At 35.1% G+C, this 19,719-nt stretch overlaps 1 protein-coding gene across 1 annotated transcript in view; it reads left to right on the top strand.

Moving 5' to 3' along the window:
- LOC111512315 (alkaline phosphatase) overlaps positions 1-19,719 on the top strand; it is a 952,023-nt gene that overhangs the window by 96,125 nt on the left and 836,179 nt on the right. The gene's annotated exons all lie outside the window — the stretch shown is intronic.

The following is a 19,719-nucleotide window of genomic DNA, read 5'->3' as shown; positions in this document are numbered from 1 at the left end:
TTGTGTATGATTTTCTAATAAATTGAAGCTGGGCAAATACATGAGAACAGTATGTCACACGAACTAGCTAGATCGAAATATTTCAATGACTGGTTATGAAAATATGAATAATGAAACTTCTTGTTGGCGGTGGAAAAAAAACGGCTTGAAGTGGAAAAATTGGTGTCATATTTCAGTGATCATTTGTCACTTCATTTTCCAGAAAAAATGTTGTTAGGCGATGTTTCGGTCTCATTCAATAATATTTTGTGATAGAAACAAATATCTTTATGTTAAAAAATATGATAGAAATTCATTATTGAGGCTGAGGCATCAATAATTTTTCAAATTTAGTGGTTCAACATTTTGGGTATATCTGCAAAAACACAAACAGATACTGAAAGGGGTATCAGAGTATTTTTCAGATATTTCATGAACAATTCAATTTTAATCATTTCCTTGATATTGATATGTGATTTTTCAACTTCCGCAAATATAAATTTCAATTTGCATGAAATTTTGTATTGAATCTCATTCTAACAATTTATGTTCTTGTCCATTACTTTGTGTCATATCCAACATAGTAATTTGGCTTCGAATATTTCGAATATTTCGAATATTTCAAATAGAAACATAAATTACATAAAATCAGCTATCAAGAAAATAAAGTTCATTATTTGAAAAAAGAGATATCCAAAATACATTATACTTTAGTTGTGAGATTTTATATCTATCTGTATTGATTTTACAGAATTCATTACAATACTAGGTTTGTTATGACTAGTTAATGATGATTGTAACATGAATTGAAGTGATGAATATTTCTTTCGAGCCCAATGGAAACTCTGTAGATATGGATCGTATTAAACCTCTTAAATTTCAGACCTATCATCAGTAACGTTAGTTTTGTGAATATTGTAGTTCATTATTCCGTAACAATTATGCATTGAAATGACAATTCTCACATAAGGAACTTATGCTATTATTTAGAACGTGTATATATACTTACTTAAGATGAAAAGTTTTTTTTGCATTCAGAATAATGTTCATTCATCCAAAAAATACATCCCAATTGATAACAGTTCCGATGCATTCGTTCAGTTGCTGGAGCTGAAGACGATTGTCAAAGTGTTTTTACATCATCTACCGATGATCAATAATCGACCAATAGTCAATTCGTTTTTGATGAATTTCCGAAAAATGTTCAAAGGCAATGTTCATACAGTCCACTGCATAGTTGGTACCCATAAATTAGTCCCCCGAGCTGAATGTGAAATTGTCATATATCAATTTGTAACATTAGCTGCATGAAACTCCCATTTTTGTTGAATCGTTGAAATTTTTCAGTTTTTGTGAACCTTGCATTCCAGTCAGCACATATATGTTCTCATTCCAAAAAATACAGATGCAACCATACGCGCACCTCCATCGCGCATTCTCAATAGCAAAACATTTCCTTTTGAAATAATTTTGTGTTATAATTTAAAGGCGCTTATTTGTGATTTCATTTAGGAAAATGAAAATCTGATCCATATTTGATTAATAAGAGCTTATGAAACACATACGTTAATATAAAGCTGTATATGAGAAAAAGAGAGAAGAAGTTGGAACTTATATCGTTGAGAAACACGACGTCAGTTATAAACAATTCCATGATGCTATATATTGGGTTGTGTTTACTCAAGTTAGGACGTATTGATATATTTGTAATGTTATAAAATGATATTGTTGTACTTCCAATCGTAAAAATATATTGACTGACACTACGACGGATTATTTTCGTCACTTGTTATGCTAGACACATTGCTGTATGTGCAACGATCACATAGATTTTTATTCTGCGTTATTTGAAACGCGTTCTAGATATAATCATGACTGCTGGTAAAATTGCACTTCTTAAATTGTTAGTGACACTCATAATAGTATACTATTTCGATTTGTCCCAATTCAATGAAATTTATTTTTCGCTTGATAATGAAAATTCCATAGCTGCTGTTCACACTGTTTTTTTACATAATTTTAATAATTTTTAGATTTAACATTTTTGAACCCTCGGGTCGAATGATAATCTCAAAGACTTTATTGTTCATTTCTTGTTATTTTGAAATTGGAAAATTTCACGTTATTGGTGTTTATTTACGATGGGTATATATGCAATTCAACCCTCAATAAAAGGCATATCTATACTCCTATTGTTAACTTCCTCAAGACCTTTTATTTTATTTCTTCATAGCTATATTAGTTGGGTTCAAATATCGAGATTTCTGAAGATAGTGTGACATATTTCTGCTTTCCCAGCTTTTTGAAATTATTTCAACTAATTTCTCTGTTTGCCCAATTTTGACCCTTCTCAAAGATGTTCGGGAAATACGTGACATTACAATAATTTCAGCCTATCCTTTTGAATTACCCTCTCTCAAAAAGAATATTTTGGGGAATAGGACCAAGTGAAAATTCAACTCAGTCTGCGTCTGAAAGTACTAGTAACAAGACAATCCGTGTTTCATCAGTTCGAACTTCCATTTTCTAATATAATATAAATTGATTCGATAACCCTGAAGAAATCGAAAAGATTAACCGAAAATAACAACAAAATAACAACAAAAAACTGAAATTACAAAGAAATAACATGCAACAACAAACAAACAAATAAAAATTGAAATATTAATAAAAGCTGAAAAAAAAAATAATAAGCAGAAAATGAAAAAACAGAAATTAAAAGATTTCAAACCAAGTTATTTCACAACATTTCGATAGTTAGTATCCACAATCGTCTTCGGGTGATAACTGGACTTATTCCTCCGAAATCTGACTATTTATAAGTCATTCGAGTGCTTCCACCTATCCCCTCTTCCCACTTTCCGCTTCATTGGTTTTGGCGGGAGATGACCGTTCGGCAGGAGTTGGTCGTTTTTCTCTTGATTGAAGGTTTCCATATGTTACGTATCTCTACGCTAGCTAGACTAAATGCATTGTTGGACAACATATACGCGGCTTCTTTAAATTTTCTCCTAAATCAGTGTTCCTCTTTGTGGATGATTTCAGCTTGGGCCCACTTGATGTTGTGTTGATGAGTCCAAATATGCTCTGCCATCCCAGATTTGCTGGTTTCTTCTCGCTGTGTGTTTCTTGTGCTCAGCATAGCGAACTTTCAATGGCCTCTTAGTTTCACCGATATATGATTCTCCGCACTCGCAGGGTATCCGGTAAATGCAATTCTTGGAATCGCAGTCTGCGTTTGATGGCCTGGTTGTCGTGAGGCTGCTACGGATAGTGTTCCCAGATCTAAAGCAGGTCCTGATGTTATGCTTGAACCCAATCCGTCTTATCCTTTCCGATAATCCTCTGATGTAGGGAAGTACAAGTACTGGTTTGTTTGGTTGTTGTTGTATGTTATTTTTTTGTAATTTCGGTTTTTTGTTTCATAAAATTGTTATTTTCTTTTTGATTTTTTCAGGGTTATCAAATCAATTTACATTATATAAGACAATGGAAGTCCGAACTGATGAAATACACCACGAAACATTGTCAACCACCTTCAAACACGACATACCGCCTTAACGCGTATTACAAAATACAGTTCATCGTTTGCAAGTACCGTAGAAACATCTTGTTGCAAGATAAACCGTCTTGCCAGATACCGTAAACAATACCAATCCCGTCTTAGTTTTTCACCACTCAATTCTTTGTTTTTATACATTAATGTTTATACTATAAACTCATAGTAAATAAGATATTGATTAGATATTAATTTATCTGGTCAAAAATTATTGGTGAAATTTGTTTACTTTTTCAAATAGTAAAAATTTTGATTGAATCAATAATTAAAAAACATGGTTTTTCGAGCCGGATATTAATAATTGTGCAGTCAGTGTTTATTGAAAGTTCCAAACGCAGTCCACACTACAGTCCACGGCGCAGTTCAAATCGCAGTACAGTTTGCAGTCCAAATCGCAGTCCAGTTTGCAGTCCAAGTCGCAGTCCAGTTTGCAGTCCAAATCGCAGTCCAGAAAGCAGTTCAGTTCGAATCGCAGCTAGTACAAAGTAAGTTGGTCATTTATCAATCTAAAAGCCAATCCCTTGTTTTTCCTTGATACTGTGATAACTGTCCTAATTAATCATCATTTTATCGTATCGTATTTCCAATCCTATTGTTATACCTGAATCAAAATGGCTGAATTCACAAAATTGAAGAGAAAACGCGGTCATCCCTAAGCTACTAATACAATATTGAGAAAGAACCTTGACAAAGCAGATGAAGAGTCACATAATGCGAATAGACATCTGATTCAAGCATCATCAGGTACAGCAGTTAGGGCACTCGAAAAGTTCGATGTGATTCAAGACAGCTTAGAAGATTTAGACAATGAAGAGTACGAGCAACGCAGTATACTCACTTGTAGATTTCAATGTAGAAGCCCCGTGCGCACAAACTCCTGGAGAAGTTAGGTCCACCAACCAATAGCAACGTCAGTATTGTACAACCAGTAATGCCCGTCCAGGCGACCAATCCTACGGCGATCAATTTACCTTCTATTAGGCTAAAATCGTTTAATGGAACTCCGGAATAACGGAACGAGTTTTTCAGTCTATTCTAGGCCGTAATTGTGAACGAGCAGATACCTTGTGTGAATAAACTGAACTATTTGAAATCATCACTAACCGGAAAGGCAGCAAGAACCATTGAATCATTAGAAATCATTGAAGGCAATTACGATGTCGCAATATCAATGGCACGTCGTCACATGTCCATTATGAAAGAGTTTCCGCGACTACAAAAGGATACACCGATTGCTATCACTGAACTCGTAGATACCTCTTACCAGCATACCAGAGCATTAGAGAATTGGAAGGCCCCCATGGAGTTTTGAGACATACCATTAGTTGACCTAATTCTATCAAAAGTAAGTCAAAATAACGCATGGCAGTGGGAATTTACACTACAGGATGACGAATTTCCGTCATTTGAATCATTGTTGAGTTTTTTGGAAAAGAGAGCTAGCTATGCAGAGCCCTTGCTTGATGACTTTACGAACAATAAACCAATGAAAATTGAAGGTAGAAACGTGAGAACACAATCATTATTTACCCAAGGTCAAGTGGGAAATCAGGACAGAGCTATGAGGTGTCCAGCTTGCAATATGCCTCATCTATTATATACTTGAAGCAAATTTCCTGAATAGTCAACGGATAATCGTCGTAAGATTGTATCCGAAGCACGCTTATGTTACAATTGTTTTGGTAAAAATCACGAAGTTAGGACGTGTAAGTTACAAATATCATGTAAAAAATGTAATGAACACCACCACACTCTATTACATGTACACACAGAACAGGACCCCGGCAAACATCAATCTCAAGAAAGTACTTTCGAACAGAGCAATCGGACCCAATCAAATTCATTAACGGAACGAAGACAAGTAGCTCTCGTAGTTAATGCTATGTCTGATGACATAATGGTTACCGCCGTACTCGACATTTTGGACAAAGATGGAAGACTTATACAATGCTGAGGGTTGCTCGATACATGCTCTACTACGAATTTTATGACTCAACGTCTTGCTGACATTTTGCGATTGGAAAAGACGAAATGTCATATACCTGTGAGTGCATTGAACTCCATGACTACCTACTGTACCGAAATGACTACGACTACTATTAAATCACGCATCAATTCCTATAAGAAGACTTTAACGTTTTTTATTGTACAAGACATTTCACTTATCATACCAGATCAACCGATTCAACGTGAACTGATCAAGTTACCTGCTAACATCAAACTAGCAGATCCAGATTTCCACTGACACGCACCGGTGGACATATTATTAGGAGCGGGCACGACACTTTCTCTATTATCCGTAGGACAAATTAAATTAACAACCTCTGGTCAACAGGAGCTATATTCACAAAAAACAACACTCGGGTGGATAATAGGAGGAGCTCCTCCGTCCAGTATACTTGCTACCGCAAAATGCCATATTACCACTACAGCCGCACAATTTGAGCTTCAAAAATTCTGGAAAATAGAAGAATGCCCGCAAATAAAAAGATTCACCCAAGAACAAGAAAGATGCGAACAGCATTTCCGTAACCACATAAGTCGAGACCTAAATGAACGTTATGTTGTTGCTCTACCTTTCAATCAGCATGCACCCAAGTTAGGAAAATCTTACCATACAACGCTCAAGAGATTTGAAAATACCGAACATAGATTGAGACAAAATCCAGAATTCAAAAAATTGTTTGATGAAGTATTAGAAGTTTATTTAAAACAGGAACACATGTCTTTAGTGACAAACAGTCAACACCTGTCGGATAGTTATTATTTGCCTCACCATGCAGTTGTAAAAGAAAGCAGTATTACCACGAAGGTGCGTGTAGTATTTGATGCTCATCTAAAACCATCACAGGTGTATCGCTTGATGATGTTTTATACACCGGACCTATTATTCAGCCTCCGTTATTTGCCACCTTAATACGTTTCCGTAAGCACGCTTTTGTAATTACTGGAGACTCAAAGCATATGTTTCGACAATTCTTGATGAGAAAACAAGATCGTCAATTCCAACGCATCTTGTGGAAATGCAAGGAATCTAAGATGCATATATGAGAGTTAAACACCGTCTCATTTGGCATGACTTGTGCTGGATTTCTAGCGATACGCAGTTTGCATCAGCTAGGTGAAGATGAAGGAGATGCCTATCCTTTAGCCGCACAATTGTTATTTACCGACTTTCATATTGATGAATTTTTCAGTGGAGCAAAGGACAAATCTACCGCCAAGGAAATAATTGAACAGATGATAGGGATTCTAGCGACTGCGGGGCCAACGATGCGACAAAGGACTTTCAACGATCCTTCCATACTAGAAGACATACCTGTGGAAGATGTTAATCCTCGGCTGCAATTGGGTGATGCTACATTGAAGACATCAGGCATACATTGGGATTCTCGTTCCGACTCCATTACATATACTGTGAATCCTATTACATCGCAAAATATTATTAAAAGAACCATTTTGTCTGAGGTAGCCAGAATATTTGATCCATTAGGGTTACTGGCACTTGTTATTATACAGGTCAAAATCATTATGTAGTCTTCACCTACCAATCTACATAGTGAATGGAAAAGCTATTGTGAGCAACTACCAGCTCCTGATTTGATATCCTTTCCATGTACCATTGTTACTTCAGATGTAAAGGAAAATCAATTACATGAATTTGCGGATGCGAGTTAGAAGGCGTAAGGAGCCTGTATTCATCTGCGTACCGTTGACGAACAGCATAATGTCAGAACACAATTATTATGTGGCAAATCTCATGTCGCACCTATCAAAACCGTAACAATACCGAGATTTGAATTTTGTGAAGCTCAGTTATTGACTACATTGATGAAGACCGTGAAGAATGCTCTCCAGGAAGAGATGGAAACTTTCCTTTGGACTGACTCTACCAATGTATTACATTGGATACAAACTTGCCCGCAACAGTTGAAAGTCTTTGTCGCCCACAGGGTAGCCGAAATACAAACCAACTTCCCAATGAATTATTAGCGGCATGTATCGACACACGACAATCCCAATAGCCACCATTCACCACATTGTTGAGATTTTCTACCTTTGAAAGAAAGATACATACATTAGCGTATTGTTTCCGTTTCACGAGGCGAACATTTACACCCAAGTATTTAACCGTGAATGAATTACGTCTGGTAGAAAGTCGCATAATCAAATGCATACAACTGCAATCCTTACCTGAAGATTTCAAAAACCTACAATCTGGAGATCCATGGCGGACTGTTAGATCAAACTTGCTCAAACTGAATCCCTTCTTGGACGAAGAAGGCCTAATTAGAGTCGGGGGGCGTCTGAATTTCTCCAAATTGCCTTATGACGCTAAGCATCCTATCATATTACCAAAAAACAATCATGAAACCAATCTATTCATTATACATATATATTCATTAGAAACACTTGCATTCTGGCGTTCAGCAAACTTTGTATACTGGATATTGGATCCTTGATGGGCGTAGCCAGGTATAGAAAATCATAAGGCAATGTTGTAAGTGTTTCCGAGCTAATCCTCCAGCTACTAATTGCATCATGGGCAAACTTCCGCATGCTCGTGTAAATATTGCGAAGCCGTTAAATCAAGTTGGTGTTGATTATTGCGGACCATTTCTATTGAAGGAAAAGAAATTCCGCAACCGAACGTCAATAAAGGCGTATGTCGCTGTATCTGTATGTCTTACCGTCAAGGTAGTCACCGACCTCACTTCAGATGTTTTTTTGTCAGCCTTACGGAGATTCATCTCTCTTCGTGGTTTATGTCAAGATATCTACAGCGATAACGGCACAAATTTCATTGAAGCCAATAACATATTGAATGAGTTCATAGAAAATATGAATGAACTCGAGGCACAAAACCAAATCCAAGGTTTCCTGAGTGATAAAGGAATACAATGGCATTTCAACCCTCCACAGACTCCGCACGTTGGTGAATTATGGGAAGCTGCTGTAAAAAGTTTCAAAAGACATTTATACAAGGTCGCAAGATATGACAGGTTATTCACATATGAGCAATTCAATACTTCAATTATCGAGATAGAAGATATATTAAATTCACGACCATTGACCGCTATTTCCTCTGATCCTATCGCTCTTTCTCCTGGCCATTTTTTAGTAGGTGACTCTTTAACCAACTTTCCGAATTATGACTATTCGAAAAAACCTAACAACCAATTATCCCATTGGACCTGGTGGAGTAATGAATATTTGCAGAAGTTGACTGTTCAAACTGAAACAAACCCGGGCCCAAAAATTGTGCAGGAGTCTGTCGTTCTATTACGTGAGGATAATGTACCACCAGCTCAATGGGTAATGGGCAGAATCATCGAGTGTTATCCTGGCGCAGATGGTGTTGTGCGTACTGTGTTAGTTAAAACCGCTAAATCCTCATTCGTCAGGAATGTTAAACGTATCGCGATATTACCTATGGCAACTCTCGATTGTGAAACAAAAAATTAAAGACATTAAGTTATTGATCGTAGCCTATCAACAGGGGGAGTATGTTCAAACGTATCACTGTTTCTTTACATTATTTTAATAATTTTTTGATTTAACATTTTTGACCTTTGGGTCGAATGATAATTTCAAAGTATGGTATTTATTTACGATGGGTATATCTGCAATTCAACCCTCAATAAAAGGCATATCTATACGCATATTGTTAACTTTCTCAGGACCGTTTATTTTATTTCTTCATAGCTATATTAGTTGGGTTCAAATACCGAGATTTCTAAAGATAGCGTGACATATTTCTGCTCTCCCAACTTTTTGAAATTATGACAGCTATTATGTGAAATTTTCACTAATTTCTCTGTTTGCCGAATTTCGACCTTTTTCAAAGATGTTCGGGAAATACGTGACGTGACAATAATTCCAGCCTATCCTTCTGAATTACTCTCTCTCAAATGGAATATTTTGGGGATCGGACCAAGTGAAAATTCAACTCAGTCTGCGTCTGAAAGTACTAGTAACAAGACATACAGTCTTACCGCGTAACACAAAATACAGTTCATCGTTTGCAAGTACCGTAGAAACATCTTGTTGCAAGACATACCGTCTTACCAGATACCGTAAACAATACCAATCTCGTCTAAGTTTTTCACCACACATTTCTTTGTTATTATACATTAATGTTTATACTATGAAGTCAAAGTATTTAGATATTGATCAGATAATAATTTATCTGGTCAAAAATTATTGGTCAAATCTGATTACTTTTTTAAATAGTGAAAATTTGAATTCAATCAATAATTAAAAACACCTGCGCTCTCGCTTTCTATTTAGTTTTTTGCGTCAACCATCAGTGACATACTCTAGTGATTTTTTTTATCTTCTGTTTTTTTCACGATGACAGAGACAATAGAATTGAAAAAATTGTGGCTCAAACGTCTACAGAGATTACGAAAATTTTCGTTTTGAGACAAGTTTCTGAACAAACAAATTCAAGTGTCAATCCAAACAATCATGAAAATTAGAGAGAACTCCATGAAGATATTCTCATTATCGTTCATGTGCTGGATTACTAGGAATTAGACGCACGACATAAAATTTCACGGATATCCAGAGTAGATATTTTCTTGTGCAGACAATTCACTCAATTTTTGAAAATTTTTCGTAATCTTACTGTTACTCTTGATAACTCTTCTTGATCTTCAATAATGATAAATTACCAACGATTAAAATTCCCAAATTGAAGGGGATTTGGAGAGGTGGCAAACTCATAGTTAGCTTATTCACTATCTTACCGTTTCTCTCTCAAATGTTGCAAAATTCAATTATTCAGTTAGCTTTCTGATGAAACATTGATTTCAATATTTCGGTGGCATACTGAAAAACCTGGTCAGTGTTAGTAGTCGATTATATGCTCTTTTGGATGAAAAATCTTGGATATACGGAACCGAAGAAGGATTCTGTTGTGTTTGTTTTGTTGACACGCATATATATATATATATATATATATATATATATATATATATATATATATATATATATATATATATATATATATATATATATATATATATACATATATATATATATATATATATATATATATATATATATATATATATATATATATATATATAAATATATATATATATATATATATATATATATATATATATATATATATATATATATATATATACATATATACACTGTGTCCGTAAAGTATGGAACAAATTTATTTTTAGCTAAACAGGTCATTTTAAGACATAATCCTGAAACACGTCGATTTTTGATGTTAATTTACCGTATTTTAAAATAATAATCTAATATACAGGGTGAATTACGTTCGAGTAATGACGTCACCGTCATTTTTTTTAAATGGAACACACATGTTGATTCCAATTGGTACTTGTGGTCTAGCAGACAGAATATGAAAGAAATTATTTCTTATCTACATTTATAAAAAACATAGTCGTCTAGATATTTGTGAAATATAATTATTTGTTTAGTAATTTATTTATGTTCAGTGACAGTTTAGTACTACAATATTTTTGGTATTCGTGAATATTCGAATGATTGCTTAGATTTAATTGGAAGTAGAAATGGAGTTAAGTGTAAAACAAAGAATTTGAAATACTTATGATGATTGGGTATGGAGACAGATCGCGAACTCAGATGGAAGTGTGCAATTTGTTTGATGATGAATATCCAGAAAGACCTATAACGCGTTCAATAGTCAGTAAGCTGGAAACGAAATTTCGAGAAACTGGTACGGTTGCAAATGTACGCAAATCAGGTCGTCCCCCTGCAAATGCTGATACAGCATTAGATGTTTTACTGAGTTTGAAGAAGATGCGCACACTTCTGTTCGTAAAGTTAGTCGCGAAATCGGTGTTGGCAAAACAACCCTACACAAACTATTGAAGCTTGAAAAATGGCATCCTTATAAAATCAAACTTGTGCAAGAATTAAACGAAGATGATCCCGATAGACTACTCCAATTTTGCGAAGAAATGATGGATAAATGTCACCGAGACCCTCTCTTGATACAAAACATTATTTTTTCTGATGAGTCCACTTTCACGTTAAATGGTGAGGTTAACCGTCAGAATTGTAGATACTGGGCAAAAGAAAACACCCACTGGATGCGTGAGCATCATACACAATACCCTCAAAAGGTAAATGTATGGGCTGGAATTGTACGAAATCGAATCATTGGATCCTACTTTATCGAAGGTAATTTAAACGGGGCAAAGTACCTTGAGTTTTTAAGGGGGTATCTCGTACCTACTTTACGTAATTTATTTCCCAGCAGACGTAATCCTGGAGGCACTTTCATGAAAGTTTATGGTTTCAACAGGATGGTGCACCTCCACATTATGCTGTAGATGTTAGAAGGTACGTGGATGAAATTTTTCCGAACAGGTGGATTGGTAGACGTGGACCCACTGAATGGCCAGCGAGGTCACCAGATTTAAAGCCTTTGGATTATTTTTTGTGGGGCCATCTGAATAATGTTATTTATAAAACGAAACCAGCAAATATTGAAGATGTACAAGTGAAAATTCGAACAGAAATAAACAATATTACGCAAGAAACCATACACAAGGTTCAACAAGAATTTGTACACCGTTTGGGTTACTGTCAAATACAGCAAGGGCTGCAGTTCGAACATTTAATATAAAGTCATGTATTCCAGCATATTCTGTCCGCTAGACAATAAGTATTTTTGATAATATTGTTAATTTACCTAATAAAGAATGATACGCGTTACTTTATTAGCACACACACAACTACTGTATTTTTCTCCACCCTGTACCAATTGGAATCAACATGTGATACATTTTTGGAATCAGCTCAGCTAGAGTAATCCAAAAATTGAGACAAAATGGGGGTGTTCCATTAAAAAAAATGACGGTGACGTCATTACTCGAACGAAATTCACCCTGTATATTAGATTATTATTTTGAAATACGGTAAATCAACATCAAAAATCGACGTGTTTCAGGATTATTTTTTAAAATGACCTGTTTACCTAAAAATGAATTTTTTCCATACTTCACGGACACACTGTGTATATATATATATATATATATATATATATATATATATATATATATATATGTTGACAAACGGTTAACATAAGAGAATGTCACAAGTATGCCATGATATTGAAATTGTTGATGAAAATTATATTTTTTAACTGATAACATTATCTGTATTGTTTCGAAATCTTCAATCAGTGAGTTGATTAGAACGGAATTTATGTAAAAAACTCCTAACGACAGAGGCTGTTCACTTATTTTTCGTTCGTAATTTTCTGACGTGAATATTGTGTTTGTTCACTTATATGCTATTAGTACTATGTTGCTGTATCGCTGCTGTTCCAATGTTTTGACATAATCAGAATCAACGACCTCAGGCGTGCGCAGCGTTATAGAAGTGCTTTCAAAAAAATTGTTCTACAACGCCATCTAGTGGCGAGTTACAAAAAAATTGATAGCCTGAAAACCTTCTCTATGAAAAATTACTTATACATGTCAAGTTTCATCACGATCGGTTGAGCGATGTAGAAGTTTATCACTTACTAACCAACCAACAAACCAACCAACCAACAAACATCCATTTTTTTATAGTAGATTTCATTTATCAATTTGTCTAATTGAATTTCTTGAATATCAATTGTTCCGTTAACTCATTGAACTTTCATTAAAAAAATCAACTGGATATTCTTTTTGAATATTACTGGAGTTTTTTCCCAACACCAAATCGTTATTTTTACACCTCGACACGTGTTTCGATCACCAAGTGATCATCTTCAAGAGGAAGATAAAACAGTTTTACACACATTTTTTTGAATTTTTGATATAATGTAGTCCATGTAATGTAACGTGAAAAGTTGACTTTTATCGACAATCCAAAGCACTTGTTACGAAATGTATCATTTAATTGAGGAAATCATAAAATACATGTATACAATTTCAGAGTTCCAATCTAGTAAACATCAGCTATTTTATTTTCTTGATAACTCTGTATTTCATTGCATAGTTGATGTAGTCTGGGGAAGAGAAAAAGAAACGAATTATAATAATGAAATAAAATTCTCAAAAAGAAGGAATGCTCAATGAATACTTCATACAAAGGAGCAGTATTGCCATTGGAGTACACCAAATTTCGTCAACGTGTACGTCACTTTCTGTAGATCTGCCGGTTTCCATTAAGCTACGGACAAGTACAGCCTTTGGTATTTTCCAAGAAGTGTTTTTGGATCCCCAAATACCGTCTTTTGCTGTCGACCAGTTTTGAAAAAAAAGAAAAGTCGAATTGCTCCAGTTCGACATATATCTTTCGAATCCAAGATATTTATAGTATCGCCTGGCAACTGAACTGTTCCGTTTTCTAACCCTCCAGACTACATCCAGAATCTACTCGACCTCTCAGACAGCCTGTTGCTGATAACATCCAGAAAAGAAGGGACTCATTTGGTGAGGAATTTCCAATTTCTTACATCGGAGTTGATTTCCACTACACAGACAACCTATTTTTGGAAACCAACTATATACCTGGTGTTTCCTTTTTGAATTATATGTGCCTACATGCATGTAACGTTTCAAAAATCATTTCCAACGTTTCAATAATTATTTTGTGTAGACGTAATGAAAGTCATATGAATTTACTTTATAACGTTGTTTTGTAAGATCCTACTGCAGCTGCAGCGGCGTCGTATTATTTCATTTGTTGTGTTACTGGATCACATCCTTTTTGTAATGAAAGAATAACCGTTTTTTTGTCTACCATATTTTGGTTTAGTCTGCAGCAACTATTAAATAATTTTCTGACTATGCATATTTTTATTTCTTGATTTTAGCAAAATCAAATCAAGTGGCGTCCCATCCAAAAAAGGTTGTTCCACAAAATAAAAAACCCACGACCACTGCTCTCCCAATATATTGACTGCCGTTAGCAACTTGTTACCTTTTTTTGAAATTCTCTATTAGCCGTGGACTTTCATTCGATCATCATAAAAAAAAAATCAGAAAGAGGTAATAGTAATACTCAACCAATGTTACTATTGTACCAACCCCAAAAAAAGAACAGTTTTGCCGCTAGAGGTCGTTAAAATCATCCCTTTCTCCTAATAGACTATTCATTTTCGAAACCGAGAAAGATATTTTGACCTGTTATATTGTAGATAATGTTGCATATGATTATGCCTTTCCCCCGACGGGTACAAAAACAAAAAAAAATTTGTAGATTTCTTTAAATTTTCAATATGATGCAGTTCATGTTACTGTAAATAGGAATTAACTGATAGAAGATAAATTTAGGAGTGGAGACCTACATAAATCGAGTTGTTTAGGGGTGAAGTGATCATGTATTTCCATGAAATAAACAAGTCATCATCACACATACAGGATACATTAAAAAAAAACATGAAAAAACTTGAAAGTGGAAGTATTGATATGAATAGTTATGGAGAAGTATAACAATCATGTAGCATATTCCAAAATATATTGGAATCACTGTCTGTTGAATTTCAAGTAATTCAGAATGCGGGTGTTGACTGCTTTTGTCGTGGCAGATGCAATTTCATTGGAATCCAAGTCTTCAAATGGTTGGATTAAGTTAGGTTCGAACAATTATCAAAAGAACGCTCGAGTGTTTTGTAAATTTATTTTTTCAAAATTTCTCACAGACAAAAATCTAATGGATTCAGATAGGGTGATCGCGTTGACCAACTTGAAGGTCCCAAGCGCCTTATCCACCGATCGTCAATAAGTCGGTCCAGTTCTGCGCTCACTTTCTTTGTACAATGTTCAGGAGCTCCGTCTGGTTGCTTCCAACAATTTCAATATTCTTTCTTGTGACCGATTATCGACGAATGTCTCTATATTATCCTTCAAAATATTCAGATAGCTTCTGGATGTTAATAATTTCTCGTATATCGTGTACCTTTATTTGTTGTCCTTTAATATGCATATGACATCAAAACCTTTTTTTAATCTATCTTTTTTTATGACGTGAGGATTTTCATTGGAACAATTATGACAAATTTTTCTATTAAAAATCCCTTTTCTTGAATATTTCGAATCATCAGTACAAATGATTTCATTTTGAAAAATGTATCAACGACATTCCACAAAATTCGACTTTCTGTTGAGGGTTTTGAGGCTTCATTGCTTGAATTTTGGTGAAATAAAAATCATGCATATTCTGTTTTCACAAGATTCTTTGATCCGATGAATATTTTAAACCCAAATTTCCTGCACTTCTTATCGATGACTCAGGAAATACGTGAAAATATGTTGATACATTAATCTTGTTGTCTTGAGAATTTACGGGTTGAGGCAAATTTCTTGATCCTTTTGAAGTTTATCGAAATTGGGATGTATTAAAACCAGTCTACCTACTGAACATTCTCTGTCTTCGCTTATGTTGAATTTATGATTTTTGTGTAGTTATTGAGGAATGTATATTTTATTTTGCACCGGAATTTTCGTGTTGTTTTTGTGAAGAAAAAGTGGTTCAGTTTTTATGATCACCATGTCAATGGGTATTCAGTTATAATTTAATCCTGAAACAAATGAGTGGTCAGTGTATTTCAAACGTTTGAATCAGTTTTTCATCGGAAATGGCATAACTTTTGATAATATAAAACGTGCGTTTCTATTGAATAGTTTAAATCAAGAGGCATACAAGTTACTTCAAACCTTATGTCTTCCGGAAGAACCGGATAATTGTCAATTGAAAGTACTACAAGAAAAACTAGACGGGGACTATATTGAAAAGAGTGTTCTTTTTGTTGAGCGGTGTACTTTGTATGGTGCAACAAAATTTAAATCAGAAAGTGCGCATGAATAGGCCGCTAGTTTAAACAAATTAGCAATGATTTGTGATTTCGGAACTTCGTTCGAAACAAAATTATGCGATAAATTTATTACCGGTTACAACCCCGGGAAAGTGGTGAACTAATTATTCACAGAGAAGAAAGAGGTAACATATTCAGAGACTTCAAACACAGCAATAATTGAAGATTCAGCACTAGTTGCAATTATGGATTGTAACATAGAAGTGGAGGAGGCTGATATTAATTCTATTTCAAAACAGTTAGGCGACAAGAGTGGCGGAACGCAACTTGATCAGTCCTGGCGCGCCCTGGCAACATCTTCGTCGTGTTCGTCCGGACTACCTAGAGGTAGAGCCGGAGCAGGATGCAATATGAGTAGTGTAAGCACCAAAAGTGGAAATATGCGACCAAATGCCCCTATCGTGAGAACATATGTAACAAGTGTTCTATTAAAGGTCGTATGGGTTCTGTTTGTAACAGTTGAGGACAAAGATTTAATTTTGTAGAGTCATCAGATGTACATGAGGTAGAAAATAATGAATTTTTCAGTACTTTGTATTCGGCAAGACCCAGATAAAACAATCATTATTTAGGTTGACATTGACTAATTCTTTTGGAGAAAAAGTTTTCCCATGGGTTCATTAACCTTTACAGTTACATTCAATTATAAACAAATATTTATTGGTTTATGCGATGTGGATACTTGTGGTCCTGCCTTGCTTTGTAGAAATTGCATCCACCAATTCAATATGAATTTTCAGGAAGTGAAATATCTAGAAGGGAAAAGGAGAGAAATTGATCATTTCACTGAGAAATATAAAGCTCTGACATTTTTAGGTAAAAACGTTTGTTTGGTGACCGAATACAAAACTGGTGTTGTCTGGAAAATACATTTCAACCAAATAAGATACTGTAGTGATGATGAATACGTTGAATACATACAGACTCAGACTAACATAGCACCATATTCATCCGGATAGTATAATTCCAAGGTCAAACAAATTCTCCAGTGAACCACTCAAGAAGAATTAGAAATTCACTAGATAAAATAAAGTATTCGGTATTTGATGAGAGCGGGAGTGTGTCATGAATTAAAACCATTCATTACCTATTGAAAATTATCTATCTATGTATATTCTATGTTTTACCTTACTACCAGATCATTCCATGATGGAATTCGGTCTGGAGTTTTTAAAATGCAGAAGTGGAATCGATGAAGTTTCTTCATCTCAAATTTGCTCTAGCTAATTCGAGATCGACTTATGATTTTGTTTTACTTCACTTATCGAGGCAGAAAAAAAAAACGATGTAGACTTCTTTTCCCTCATTCCTCTCATCCACTGATCACTTCGATCTGCTATCACTTACTACGACGATCTTTCTCATCGAAAGGAGAATGCAGTTAGAACCAGACCTGAACTGTTCCGATGTCGATGCCAATCGTTTGTCAAGATTCGAGCACCTGCGACAACTTTGCCAACACTTTTGGAAACTCTGGTCATTAGAAATGATCTCTGAACTACAGCAAAGACTAAAGTGGAAGCAGAATTAGTCAGCTATGAAAGTTGGCACTTTGGTCCTTATGAAGGACAATGGAGTGCACCCACAAATCGGACTGTTGGTTGATAACTTCACCCTGGAGCCGATGTAGTTACTAGATTGATGAATGACTATGCGAACTTCTTTCGGTACCCGGTGAACTATTAGAGGCTTTTGGGTTTGAGTAACTGACCACTATTGAACGTTATTTTTTCTTCCATGAATAAGAACATTCTCTACGCATGAACAATTTGTGTGTCTTAAATTCGATTATTGAAATCTTTATGTTTGTTCAAGTTGGATTTTTGAATGTAATTACTTATATATCATTATTTCTATTCAGTTAGCCATATAAAAATATTAAGTTACAAAGAGTGCTGTTTTTGAAATTATTGGAGTTGATCAAAAGGACCTTTGGATTTCAGACAGAGTACGAATATGTTCAGTTACATGAGAATGACAGAGATATAGGAATCGGGTGCATGGCTGAATGCTCTACATGTTGCTTCTCTTGGAGCACTATTAGAAGATGATTCTATCAGAATAGCAGTAAGACTAAGAATGGGTTAATCTAATTGTGTGCCACATACTTCTGTTTGCGGTGGTGTAGTTGATGAGAAAAGTTCGCATGGTTCTGGAACCCTTAGATACCAGTCGAGATAGTGGTGAACGACCAGAAGGTATGTCTCTCATACCATGGAAATACGAAAGCCTGTGTTATGGGAATTCACTTGCGTTGGCACGGTCGCGGCTTCCCATCCAGCCGGAAGTTCGAAGTCTGCTGGAACTGCAGCATTGTCTGACGAAAAATTAAACCGAAAAAAATACCAAAATCTTGATAACAACTATCTGTTCCATCCAGTACCAGTTGAAATGTTTGGTATTTATGTCCCTTATTTCAGTGTGGAACTGAAATCTCTTCGAAACAAGCTGATATATATCATCAGTTCGGACTTCCATTGTCTAATATAATATAAAATAATTTAATTTGAAATCCCTGAAAAAAATTTAAAAAATTAACCGAAAATGACAATTTTATTGAACAAAAATTTGTAATCACAAAGAGATAACATGCAAGCAACAACCAAAAAAATAAAAAATGCAAATAATATTGGAAGCTGGTCATTGGTTTTAGCGGGAGATGACCGTTTGGCGGAAGTTGGTCGTTTTTCTCTTAATTATGGAAAGCTCTAATCAAGAGGAAAACGAACAACTCCCGCCAAACGGTCATCTCTAGATAAAACCAATGAAGCGGAGAGAAAAAAAAGGGATTATGGAAACCTCTAATCAAGAGAAAAACGACTAACTCCCGCCAAACGGTCATCTTCCGCTAAAACCAATGAAGCGGAAAGAGGGAAGAGGGGATAGGTGAAAGCACTCGAATGACCTGTAAATAGTCAGATCTCGGAGGAATAAGTCCAGTTGTCACCCGAAAATGATTGTGGATACTTACAATCGAAACGTGGTGACATAACTTGGTTTGGAATCTTTTAGTTTTTTTTGTTAATATTATTTTTTAATTCTCAGCTTTTATTCATATTTCAATTTTTCTATGTTGCTTGTATGTTATTTCATTGTGATTACAGTTTTTTGTCTGATAAAATTGTTATTTTCGGTTAATCTTCAATTTTTTTCGGGGATTTCAAGTCAATTCATATTATATTAGACAATGAAAGTCCGAACTGATGAAATACACCACGAAACATTGTCAACCATCTTCAAACAAAGCTGAGATATGTGTAAACTCATCAGTCTCCTATCGAGAGTAATTCGCAATTGATTCATCCAACTTCAATAGCCTAAGGTGATTCTTGCCCACCAAATATGAGCTGCATAG

The sequence above is a fragment of the Leptinotarsa decemlineata genome, unplaced genomic scaffold (assembly GCF_025532065.1).
Source record: "Leptinotarsa decemlineata unplaced genomic scaffold, Ldec_3_MD MMD2_tig00003557_RagTag_RagTag, whole genome shotgun sequence".
Taxonomy (NCBI): Eukaryota; Metazoa; Arthropoda; class Insecta; order Coleoptera; family Chrysomelidae; genus Leptinotarsa; species Leptinotarsa decemlineata.
The sequence above is the reverse complement of the archived record's forward strand: the minus strand, read 5'-3'. Positions and strand labels throughout refer to the sequence as shown.